The sequence below is a fragment of the Nerophis ophidion genome, linkage group LG04 (assembly GCF_033978795.1).
Source record: "Nerophis ophidion isolate RoL-2023_Sa linkage group LG04, RoL_Noph_v1.0, whole genome shotgun sequence".
In the NCBI taxonomy this organism is placed as follows: domain Eukaryota; kingdom Metazoa; phylum Chordata; class Actinopteri; order Syngnathiformes; family Syngnathidae; genus Nerophis; species Nerophis ophidion.
Genome location: NC_084614.1, coordinates 7328300 through 7340740, shown reverse-complemented (window position 1 = coordinate 7340740; position 12441 = coordinate 7328300). Strand labels below are relative to the sequence as shown.

At 34.2% G+C, this 12441-nt stretch overlaps 1 long non-coding RNA gene across 1 annotated transcript in view; it reads left to right on the top strand.

The window, feature by feature from the left end:
- The first annotated feature begins 892 nt into the window (after positions 1–892).
- LOC133550508 (uncharacterized) overlaps positions 893–12441 on the top strand; it is a 51240-nt gene continuing 39691 nt past the window's right edge. The window contains exons 1-3 of the long non-coding RNA XR_009806283.1: positions 893–1004; positions 1097–1260; positions 10221–10356. This is a non-coding gene — a long non-coding RNA (uncharacterized LOC133550508). The remainder of the gene's footprint in view (positions 1005–1096; positions 1261–10220; positions 10357–12441) is intronic.

Genomic DNA, 12441 nt, shown 5'->3' with positions numbered 1-12441 from the left:
GAATAAAAAAACATGATGTCATGTAGATTTAATGTATTTTACAATGTTGTATTATTGTTATAAATACACCATTTTTTTTATTTACATGTTTTAATATATTTATACTTCACACCAAAGTCAAGGCACTTTCAACATCAAGGAAAGAAAACAAAAGCAAATACAGATGGAGTAATAATACAAAAATATATATAATAATAAAAAAAAAATGGACAAAAAGTGCTACCTAGGGGGACACATTTTGCGGCAGCACAGAAATATGCTGAAATATTATGTATCTCTACTAACTTTTTTTTGTTTCATAATAACGTCAGTCTGAATTCACAAGTTTTTTTTGTAAAATAAAACACATTATGTCATGTAAATATAATGTATTTTATAATCTTGAATTATAGTTATAATTACACAATTAATTTTTTTTTTGGACAATAAACATTTATTTATCATTCACACTTAAGTCAAAGCACTTTAAACATCAAGGAATGAAAATAAAAGCAAATACAGATGGAGTAATAATACTAAAATATATGATTAAATAAATAAATAAAAAAAAGACAAAAAGCGCTCCCTAAATCACTTTAAATGTTTTAACAACGATATCAACTGAAGAGTTTTTGTATTCTTAATCTTTCTCCAAGATTTGCTTGATAATTGTAACCTTAATAAAATATTTAGGCCTTACATTCATAAATCGACATTTATGAAGAACTAGTTTCGCCTGGTGCATAATAAAGTTGACGAACGTAACCTATTTTTATGGACTTCCGTCTGCTCTTACCGCCTTCACAAAAAGAGCTCAAGACATATACCGCTATAAACTGTTATTCAGTATATGCCTTGAGCTCTTATTTTGAAGGCGCCACGAGCGGAAGTCTATAAAAATAGGCTACACAAACATTTTCTAAAGTGGACAATAATTGTTGTGACACTTCCCTTTTGGTCCACGACGTCACCGTGAGAGGTAGACGTTGCAAAGAGTATTTATCGTCTCATTAAAATAACTTAAGGTCAGTATTTATTGTTCTATATTATTGTATTTGTCTAGCAGTTTGACGATTGGAAGACAAATATTGAATATTTCTATTTCCGGTATGGTCAGACGCATCGCCGCGAGTATTGTGCAGCTGAGCACCGACCCCTGGTGTCGGGCGAGTGTATTACATCCTCCAGAGATGAACATAGACACGTTCTGCTACTGCGTACTGGCGCTGACGAGACGCGGGGCCGCCATCTTGGAGTGGTGATCCAGGTTATATATACAATGTATGAATACATTACATAACTATATATTTTATAGACTGTATTTCTGTTGCAGTTTATTCTGCCTTGACCCTTTGTATTGATACTTTCTATTACATTCTTCCCTTAAATCAGGGGTGTCCAAAGTGCGGCCCGTAGGTCATTTTTTAACGGCCCCATGGCCCAGTTTGAAAATCTGATTGGAAAAAAAAAAAAAGAAAACTTAAAAAGTGTAATGAAAGAGCAAACAGGTGGAATGTAACAATAAAATGTTGCAATGTTTACTCTAATAACACAAAGCTGCCATGCAGGCTGTTTCTTTCCTTTAAAAAATAATAATGAATCAAAATCGATGTCATTATAAATTAGTGACCTATTCAAGGCTCCAAAAAAATCACATTGAATATTCCACTTTGAGATATTTTGCATGTTTTGTGTTTGCCATATATAAACAACAATACAACTTATAATTAACGGATAGATCTGAAGGTGATATCGAGATTATTGTGTTAAAAGTAAACAGTAAAAAAATAAAAATATAATTTATGTTTTTCATCCATCTTCTTCCGCTTATCCGAGGTCGGGTCGCGGGGGCAACAGCCTAAGTAGGGAAACCCAGGGAAATTTATGTTTTTAAACACTTTAATTAGTAGGACCCTTTTTGATTCCAATCATTTTCATGTGATTTGTTTTTAAGTGTCATTCCTCAAAAATAAGAAAATAAAATCAATGATGTTATGATTAATTGACCTCTTTAAGGCTCCAATTCTTAAATAACCCCAATATTCCACTTAAAAATTTTATTCGGTGAAAATATTGCATTTTTTTGTGTGTTTTTTTCCCATAAAAAACAGGGTTTTCTTCGACAAAAAGAGCATACAAGTTAAATATTTAAAATTGTTATATTGACAGAATGACCTAATGTTGATCTAGAGGTTTAAAACTTGAAAAATAATACACATTTTTTAAAAATATTTTTTTGACCAAAATCCTATGGGGACTGAGTGGAGGCCTGAATGTATATTTTTATACATATATTGTATTGTTTAAAAAAAAAATATCAAAATGGCCTTTGGTTGCTTTGATTTTTCAGTGTGTGGCCCTCAGTGGAAAAAGTTTGGACACCCCTGCCTTAAATGATCATGTTTACAGTGATTGTTTTATATGTATTTTTTTTTTGATAAAAGCGTCTGCCAAATACTTCAACATAAACATATATAAACACCTGAAAGTCATATTTTCTGGCAAAAAAAAAAATGCTTTTTTGTGTTTTTATTTTAACACTGAACTGAGTTTACCCCGTAGTGTTTGTACTGTTGTTATTTTGTCATCCATCACACGGGTGTCAAATTCAAGGCCCCCGGGGGCCGCCATATAGATTTGTGTGACCCCCCCCCCCAAATACAGTATTGTTATGATAGTTATAACTCCAGTGATACAGTAACAGTTTAATGATAGTTTATTGAGTGTTTTGATGGACAATAGAGGTGAAGATGAAGTAAAAGACGTGACAAAAGATATTGGAAATGAAGGGAATTGTGTCTTTGTCATTTCTGTTAATGAATTGTGATGAGAGCGACCAGTCTGTAAACAACAGAAAAGCTTCTGTGTTCTAGTTCCTCCTGTTTAACAGGACATTACTATCGGACCTGCAACAGGTATTTGGGGGCTCGTCCGGGATGGTTAAATCTAACCTTACAGACCATTTTGAATAGTCACTGTTTTGCTAGAGAAAAGGAGAGAAACTTAACCAAGATGCCTGTGATCGAACAGTGTGTTAATAATAAACTGGAAAGTGAATAGTGGATCTAACATAATAGTGTGAGTCCAGTCCATAGTGGATCTAACATAATAGTGAGAGTCCAGTCCATAGTGGATCTAACATAATAGTGAGAGAGTCCCGTCCATAGTGGATCTAACATAATAGTGAGAGAGTCCAGTCCATAGTGGATCTAACATAATAGTGTGAGAGTCCAGTCCATAGTGGATCTAACATAATAGTGAGAGTCCAGTCCATAGTAGATCTAACATAACAGTGTGAGAGTTCAGTCCATAGTGGATCTAACATAATAGTGTGAGAGTCCAGTCCATAGTGGATCTAACATAACAGTGTGAGAGTCCAGTCCATAGTGGATCTAACATAATAGTGTGAGAGTTCAGTCCATAGTGGATCTAACATAATAGTGTGAGAGTCCAGTCCATAGTGGATCTAACATAATAGTGTGAGAGTCCAGTCCATAGTGGATCTAACATAATAGTGAGAGTCCAGTCCATAGTGGATCTAACATAATAGTGAGAGAGTCCCGTCCATAGTGGATCTAACATAATAGTGAGAGAGTCCAGTCCATAGTGGATCTAACATAATAGTGTGAGAGTCCAGTCCATAGTGGATCTAACATAATAGTGAGAGTCCAGTCCATAGTAGATCTAACATAACAGTGTGAGAGTTCAGTCCATAGTGGATCTAACATAATAGTGTGAGAGTCCAGTCCATAGTGGATCTAACATAACAGTGTGAGAGTCCAGTCCATAGTGGATCTAACATAATAGTGTGAGAGTTCAGTCCATAGTGGATCTAACATAATAGTGTGAGAGTCCAGTCCATAGTGGATCTAACATAATAGTGTGAGAGTCCAGTCCATAGTGGATCTAACATAATAGTGTGAGAGTTCAGTCCATAGTGGATCTAACATAATAGTGTGAGAGTCCAGTCCATAGTGGATCTAACATAACAGTGTGAGAGTCCAGTCCATAGTGGATCTAACATAATAGTGTGGGAGTCCAGTCCATAGTGGAGACCAGCAGGAGACCATCCAAAGTGGAGACAGAGAAATCTCCCCAACTGATGCACAGACGAGCGGTTCAAAAATCCCCAAAAATCAAAATAATAATTTGCATTATTTTTCTGAAGTCCTCATGAATCTCTTTAGATTAGACTCAGAAAAGTTTTATGCAGTTCTTAGCTTCACCAGCTGATGGCGCCAGAGTTCCACCTCCTCCCTGACCTCCTCCCCCCCCCCCCCATAGCAACAAAGTACAGAAATATCACTTTGTCAAAGGCGTGTTGGGAATAAAAAAAAAACGCTAACGTGTTCCAAAGATAGGAAATGTTTCAATGGCAGAAGAAAGAATCGATACATTCAAAGCCGGAGAAACCTCTTTTGTGTCACATAATTGGATCGTCAGTGCCTGCCAGCCACGGAGTGAAGGCAAGTTGCATGTGCTAAACACCTGGTGCAATCTCTGCATTCATGGCAGCAAACAGAAGATTGGCCGCTCTGTCTTTAGCAGCAATTTGATTCTTTTGTTGTCATCCTGGGATTGTTTACATGTTTGTCCGCTGCCCAAGACAACATCATCATCTATAACTCTTCATGGCTGCCACATGCATACATCGGAGTTTTTATACTTGAATACATAAAGCTTAGCACAAAAAGTGTCATTATTGTCTTTATTATAACAAAAAATGTTGGTGTACATGAAACATGTTTATTATTGTCATTTAGTCCTTCAATAAAATGTTGAACATAAGTAAACAAACAAAGACTCCTAATTAGTCTGCAGTAACATATTGTGTCATTTATACACCTATTATTTTTGACGCATTATGAGGGACAAACTGTAAAAAAATGATTATTAATTTACTGTTATTATCTTTAAGAAATACTGATGTAAAGGGTAGGTGTCGCACTGTTTTCTGTTTAAACATGTTCTATCTACACTTCTGTTCAAATGTAATAATCACTTATTCTTCCCTTCTTTGATACTCTACATTAGTTGTGGATGATACCACACATTTAGGTATCGATCCGATACCAAGTAGTTACAGGATCATACAATGAAATATAATACCAGATAAACCAAAAAAAAAAAAAGGTTAATAAATTCTGATGTAAAGGGTAGGTGTCGCACTGTTTTCTGTTTAAACATGTTCTATTTACACTTCTGTTCAAATGTAATAATCACTTATTCTTCTCTTCTTTGATACTTGACATTAGTTTCGGATGATACCACACATTTAGGTGTCGATCCGATACCAAGTAGTTACAGGATCATACAATAAAATATAATACCAGATAAACCCCCAAAAATATGGTTAATAAATTCTGATGTAAAGGGTAGGTGTCGCACTGTTTTCTGTTTAAACATGTTCTATCTACACTTCTGTTCAAATGTAATAATCACTTATTCTTCTCTTCTTTGATACTTTACATTAGTTTTGGATGATACCACAAATGTAGGTATTATTCTGATACCGAGCAGTTACAATAAAATACAATACGGTTAGGAAATACTGATGTAAAGGGAAGGTGTCGCGCTGTAAGGAGCGGGAACGGAAATGGAAAAGTAATACATCATAAGCCCGTATCAGCATGTGCCGGATTCGAATCATAATTCAATAATAATATCAGGGACAAACTGTAAAAATTGATTTTTAATCTACTTCTTTCGTTACTGTTAATATCTGCTTATTATCTGTTTTAACATGTTCTATCTACACTTCTGTTCAAATGTAATAATCACTTATTCTTCTCTTCTTTGATACTTAACATTAGTTTTGGATGACACCACACATTTAGGTGTCGATCCGATACCAAGTAGTTACAGGATCATACAATAAAATATAATACCAGATAAACCCCAAAAAAATATGGTGAATCAATTCTGATGTAAAGGGTGGGTGTTGCACTGTTTTCTGTTTAAACATGTTCTATTTACACTTCTGTTCAAATGTAATAATCACTTATTCTTCTCTTCTTTGATACTTTACATTAGTTTTGGATGATACCACAAATGTAGGTATTATTCTGATACCGAGCAGTTACAGGATCATACAATAAAATACAATACGGTTCGGAAATACTGATGCAAAGGGTAGGTGTCGCACTGTTTTCTGTTTAAACATGTTCTATCTACACTTCTGTTCAAATGTAATAATCACTTATTCTTCTCTTCTTTGATACTTGACATTAGTTTCGGATGAAACCACACATTTAGGTGTCGATCCGATACCAAGTAGTTACAGGATCATACAATAAAATATAATACCAGATAAACCCCAAAAAAATATGGTTTATAAATTCTGATGTAAAGGGTAGGTGTCGCACTGTTTTCTGTTTAAACATGTGCTATCTACACTTCTGTTCAAATGTAATGATCACTTATTCTTCTCTTCTTTGATACTTTACATTAGTTTTGGATGATACCACAAATGTAGGTATTGTTCTGATACCGAGCAGTTACAGGATCATACAATAAAATACAATACGGTTCGGAAATACTGATGTAAAGGGTAGGTGTTGCACTGTTTTCTGTTTAAACATGTTCTATCTACACTTCTGTTCAAATGTAATAATCACTTATTCTTCTCTTCTTTGATACTTGACATTAGTTTCGGATGATACCACACATTTAGGTGTCGATCCGATACCAAGTAGTTACAGGATCATACAATAAAATATAATACCAGATAAACCAAAAAAAAATATGGTTAATAAATTCTGATGTAAAGGGTAGGTGTCGCACTGTTTTCTGTTTAAACATGTTCTATCTACACTTCTTTTCAAATGTAATAATCACTTATTCTTCTCTTCTTTGATACTTTACATTAGTTTTGGATGATACCACAAATGTAGGTATTGTTCTGATACCGAGCAGTTACAGGATCATACAATAAAATACAATACGGTTAGGAAATACTGATGTAAAGGGTAGGTGTCGCACTGTTTTCTGTTTAAACATGTTCTATCTACACTTCGGTTCAAATGTAATAATCACTTATTCTTCTTTTCTTTGATACTTTACATTAGTTTTGGATGACACCACACATTTAGGTGTCGATGCAATACCAAGTAGTTACAGGATCACACAATAAAATATAATACCAGATAAACCCCCAAAAAATATGGTTAATAAATTCTGATTTAAAGGGTAAATGTCACACTGTTTTCTGTTTAAACATGTTCTATCTAGACTTCTGTTCAAATGTAATAATCACTTATTTTTCTCTTCTTTGATACTTTACATTAGTTGTGGATGATACCACACATTTAGGTATCGATCCGATACCAAGTAGTTACAGGATCATACAAGGAAATATAATACCAGATAAACCAAAAAAAAATATGGTTAATAAATTCTGATGTAAAGGGTAGGTGTCGCACTGTTTTCTGTTTAAACATGTTCTATTTACACTTCTGTTCAAATGTAATAATCACTTATTCTTCTCTTCTTTGATACTTGACATTAGTTTTGGATGATACCACACATTTAGGTGTCGATCCGATACCAAGTAGTTACAGGATCATACAATAAAATATAATACCAGATAAACCAAAAAAAAATATGGTTAATAAATTCTGATGTAAAGGGTAGGTGTCACACTGTTTTCTGTTTAAACATGTTCTATTTACACTTCTGTTCAAATGTAATAATCACTTATTCTTCTCTTCTTTGATACTTTACATTAGTTTTGGATGATACCACAAATGTAGGTATTATTCTGATACCGAGCAGTTACAGGATCATACAATAAAATACAATACGGTTCGGAAATACTGATGTAAAGGGTAGGTGTCGCACTGTTTTCTATTTAAACATGTTCTATCTACACTTCTGTTCAAATGTAATAATCACTTATTCTTCTCTTCTTTGATACTTGACATTAGTTTCGGATGAAACCACACATTTAGGTGTCGATCCGATACCAAGTAGTTACAGGATCATACAATAAAATATAATACCAGATAAACCCCAAAAAAATATGGTTTATAAATTCTGATGTAAAGGGTAGGTGTCGCACTGTTTTCTGTTTAAACATGTGCTATCTACACTTCTGTTCAAATGTAATGATCACTTATTCTTCTCTTCTTTGATACTTTACATTAGTTTTGGATGATACCACAAATGTAGGTATTGTTCTGATACCGAGCAGTTACAGGATCATACAATAAAATACAATACGGTTCGGAAATACTGATGTAAAGGGTAGGTGTTGCACTGTTTTCTGTTTAAACATGTTCTATCTACACTTCTGTTCAAATGTAATAATCACTTATTCTTCTCTTCTTTGATACTTGACATTAGTTTCGGATGATACCACACATTTAGGTATCGATCCGATACCAAGTAGTTACAGGATCATACAATGAAATATAATACCAGATAAACCAAAAAAAAATATGGTTAATAAATTCTGATGTAAAGGGTAGGTGTCGCACTGTTTTCTGTTTAAACATGTTCTATTTACACTTCTGTTCAAATGTAATAATCACTTATTCTTCTCTTCTTTGATACTTTACATTAGTTTTGGATGATACCACAAATGTAGGTATTATTCTGATACCGAGCAGTTACAGGATCATACAATAAAATACAATACGGTTAGGAAATACTGATGTAAAGGGAAGGTGTCGCGCTGTAAGGAGCAGGAACGGAAATGGAAAAGTAATACATCATAAGCCCGTATCAGCATGTGCCGGATTCGAATAATAATTCAATAATAATATCAGGGACGAACTGTAAAAATAGATTTTTAATCTACTTCTTTCGTTACTGTTAATATCTGCTTTTTTCTCTTTCAACATGTTCTATCTACACTTCTGTTCAAATGTAATAATCACTTATTCTTCTCTTCTTTGATACTTGACTTCCGCCCGATTGTAGCTGAGATAGGCGCCAGCGCCCCCCGCGACCCCGAAAGGGAATAAGCGGTAGAAAATGGATGGATGGACATTAGTTTTGGATGATACCACACATTTAGGTGTCGATCCGACATCCAAGTAGTTACAGGATCATACAATAAAATATAATACCAGATAAACCCCAACAAATATGGTTAATAAATTCTGATGTAAAGGGTAGGTGTTGCACTGTTTTCTTTTTCAACATGTTCTATCTACACTTCTGTTCAAATATAATAATCACTTATTCTTCTCTTCTTTGATACTTGACATTAGTTTTGGATGATACCACACATTTAGGTGTCGATGCGATACCAAGTAGTTACAGGATCATACACTGGTCATATTCAAAGTCTTCATGTGTCCATAGGTTCTGACTTTATAAACATTATATCAACAAATCATTTGTGATAATAAAAAATATTGATGTAATCACAGTAGATACGCTCTTGTACTTGGTTTGTTTACATTGTGACGCCGGTGACGCTACGGCGTGTAGTGAAGGATGTTTAGCTATCCCTCGTCTTCCGGTGATAATATTAATTGTAAGAATTTCACTTTGTCGCCATGGAGGCCAAGATTAGTGATTTAGAAGTAGCCAAAACACTGCGGAGGGATGCTAGCTGCTAGTCTTCAAGCAGCTCTTCCTGAGGGTGTTTCAGTGTTATAACTTCACCTTTATCTTGACTTTTTGCAGCAAAATGCGTCCATTCTCCCTTTTCTATCTACACATTGTGTCTGCTTGTAAGTACTCTGTGTGTGTGCGCTGCCAAACATGCTCCTTTGCTCCGAAAAACCAGCAATGTCACCACCTGATGACAAGCCTTTACTTTTCAAACAGACTATAGTACCGTTTTTAATCCATTAGTACCCTAATACTGGTATACCGTACAACCCTAGTATGTACATATATATATACATATACTGTATATGTATATATATGTATGTATGTATATATATGTATGTATGTATATATATATATGTATGTATATATGTACGTAGATGCATAAATATATATATATGTATGTATATATATATATGTATGTATGTATGTAAATATATATATATATACATATATATATATATATATATATATATATATATATATATATATATATATATATATATATATATATACACATATATATATATATAGCATTTGACATTTCAGCGTTGTTCTTCCTGTCTCCTGAATGCACTTTAACAACAATCCCACTTTCTGCTCTGCCTGGAAATGATCGGCCATTGTTGTGTTTCAGCAATGTTTACTTGCGGATCTGTTTTTCACTTCCTGTCTTTCAGGCGCCGTGATTGCAGTTATTGAGGGAGCGCATATTTTCTTCATTGGCTTGTCTGCATTCTAAACAGACTTCAGGAATCTCGCCGATTGTCTTCTTTGTCGGAGGAATGATGAGGACCGGTTGCAGGTATTTTGCATGTAAGTCCACCTTTAAACGTTTGCTTTGGAAGGTCAGAGTTGTGACCTGGACCGCCCCTGCTTATGCATGCTAATGGAGGTCTCAGGAACTTCTTAGCCCGCTTTGTTTCCTTGCAACTAAGCGTTATGCTAAAAGTCGACTAGTCAGATCTGCTTTACGCGTTAAAAGCCATGACTTGATGTGAACTCATTTTAAAAATCAATAATAAATTGTAGTTATTATAGTACAATTCTGGAAAAAAAATAATATTAGGCCCATACTCTCTTAAATTGTAAAAAATTATAAACTTTTTTTTTTTAAGTTTATAATTTTCAGGGTATAGAGTGCACTGGAATTTTGGAATAATGAAGTATTATTACATATATATATATATACCTTTTTATAATGTTTAATACCATTAAAATCCCTATATTAGTCGCATCATTTAAACAATCTATAGTAAATTGTAGGTATTATAGTCAATTCTAAGATAAAAAAAAATATCAAGCCCATATTCTCTTAAATTGTTAAAAATATACACTTTTTATGTTAAAGTACACGATGTATTGTAATTTTCAGGGTGTAGGTCGCACTGGAATGTTATTAAATAGATGATGTTTTGGTGTATAATCTTATATGTGTGAATATCCGACATTCACACAATAATAATAATAAAAATACTACAAATACTACTAGTAATAATTAGATATAGTTCTGGTGTGTATTGATGTGTGTGTATGTGTGTGTGTGTGAGTGAAGAGGAAGTAGTGTGTCCAGTCCCGGGTCATCTGCAAGCATGCAACACAGCAGAGAGTGTATGAGTGCTAAATGTGCACGGGCGAGGGTGAGTGATAAATGCACGCTTCAGTTTGTCAGCGGCGGGCCTCTGAGGAAACATGAGCTGCACTAATGTGAGTGTGTTTAACAAGCATGGCGGCAAGGGGGGGGAGTTTATGGAGGGCACCAGCCCCTGGGAGACATCGGGAGTAATCACTGGTGACCCAGGCGGACCTTTTGTTGGTCTTATTTGCCGACTAATGACCTACACTGACCTTGGACACCTACTTTGACCTAAGTAGTAGACCTAAGTATTCATTAAGTACCACCATAATGAAAACGTTCAATACAGTAGTGTAGTAGACCTAAGTATTCATTAAGTACCACCATAATGACAACATTAAATACAGTAGTGTAGTAGACCTAAGTATTCATTAAGTACCACCATAATGACAACATTAAATACAGTAGTGTAGTAGACCTAAGTATTCATTAAGTACCACCATAATGACAACATTAAATACAGTAGTGTAGTAGACCTAAGTATTCATTAAGTACAACCATCATGACAACATTAAATACAGTAGTGTAGTAGACCTAAGTATTCATTAAGTACCACCATCATGACAACATTAAATACAGTAGTGTAGTAGACCTAAGTATTCATTAAGTACCACCATAATGAACACGTTAAAATACAGTAGTGTAGTAGACCTAAGTATTCATTAAGTACCACCATAATGACAACATTAAATACAGTAGTGTAGTAGACCTAAGTATTCATTAAGTACCACCATAATGACAACATTAAATACAGTAGTGTAGTAGACCTAAGTATTCATTAAATACCACCATCATGACAACATTAAATACAGTAGTGTAGTAGACCATGGCCATTACTTCTGTTTTGTTTAATCAGCTGTTTTATTGCCGTGTTACAGAAAACAATTAAGGTACGTAAATAAACATTTACTAAATATTTCTGTGTAAATAACTCATCTCAAGCTTATAGTCTAGTGCGGCTAATATTTGGAAAAACTAGTGTTTTTTTTGTAAAATTGAGTGGGTGCGGCTTTGTAGTCTGGAAAACACGGTAGTCTTCTACCAAATGGGGGAAAACATGTTATTTTGTAGACCAACAGATATTACATTTTTTCATTTGGAAACAATTAAGGTAAACATTTCCAGAATATGTCTGTGTAAATAACTCATTCCACAACGTATTTCAGAAGTCACGGTCATGGTCTACTATGCTCCTGTATTTTAATGTTGTCATGATGGTGGTACTTAATGAATACTTAGGTCTACTACACTACTGTATTTAATGT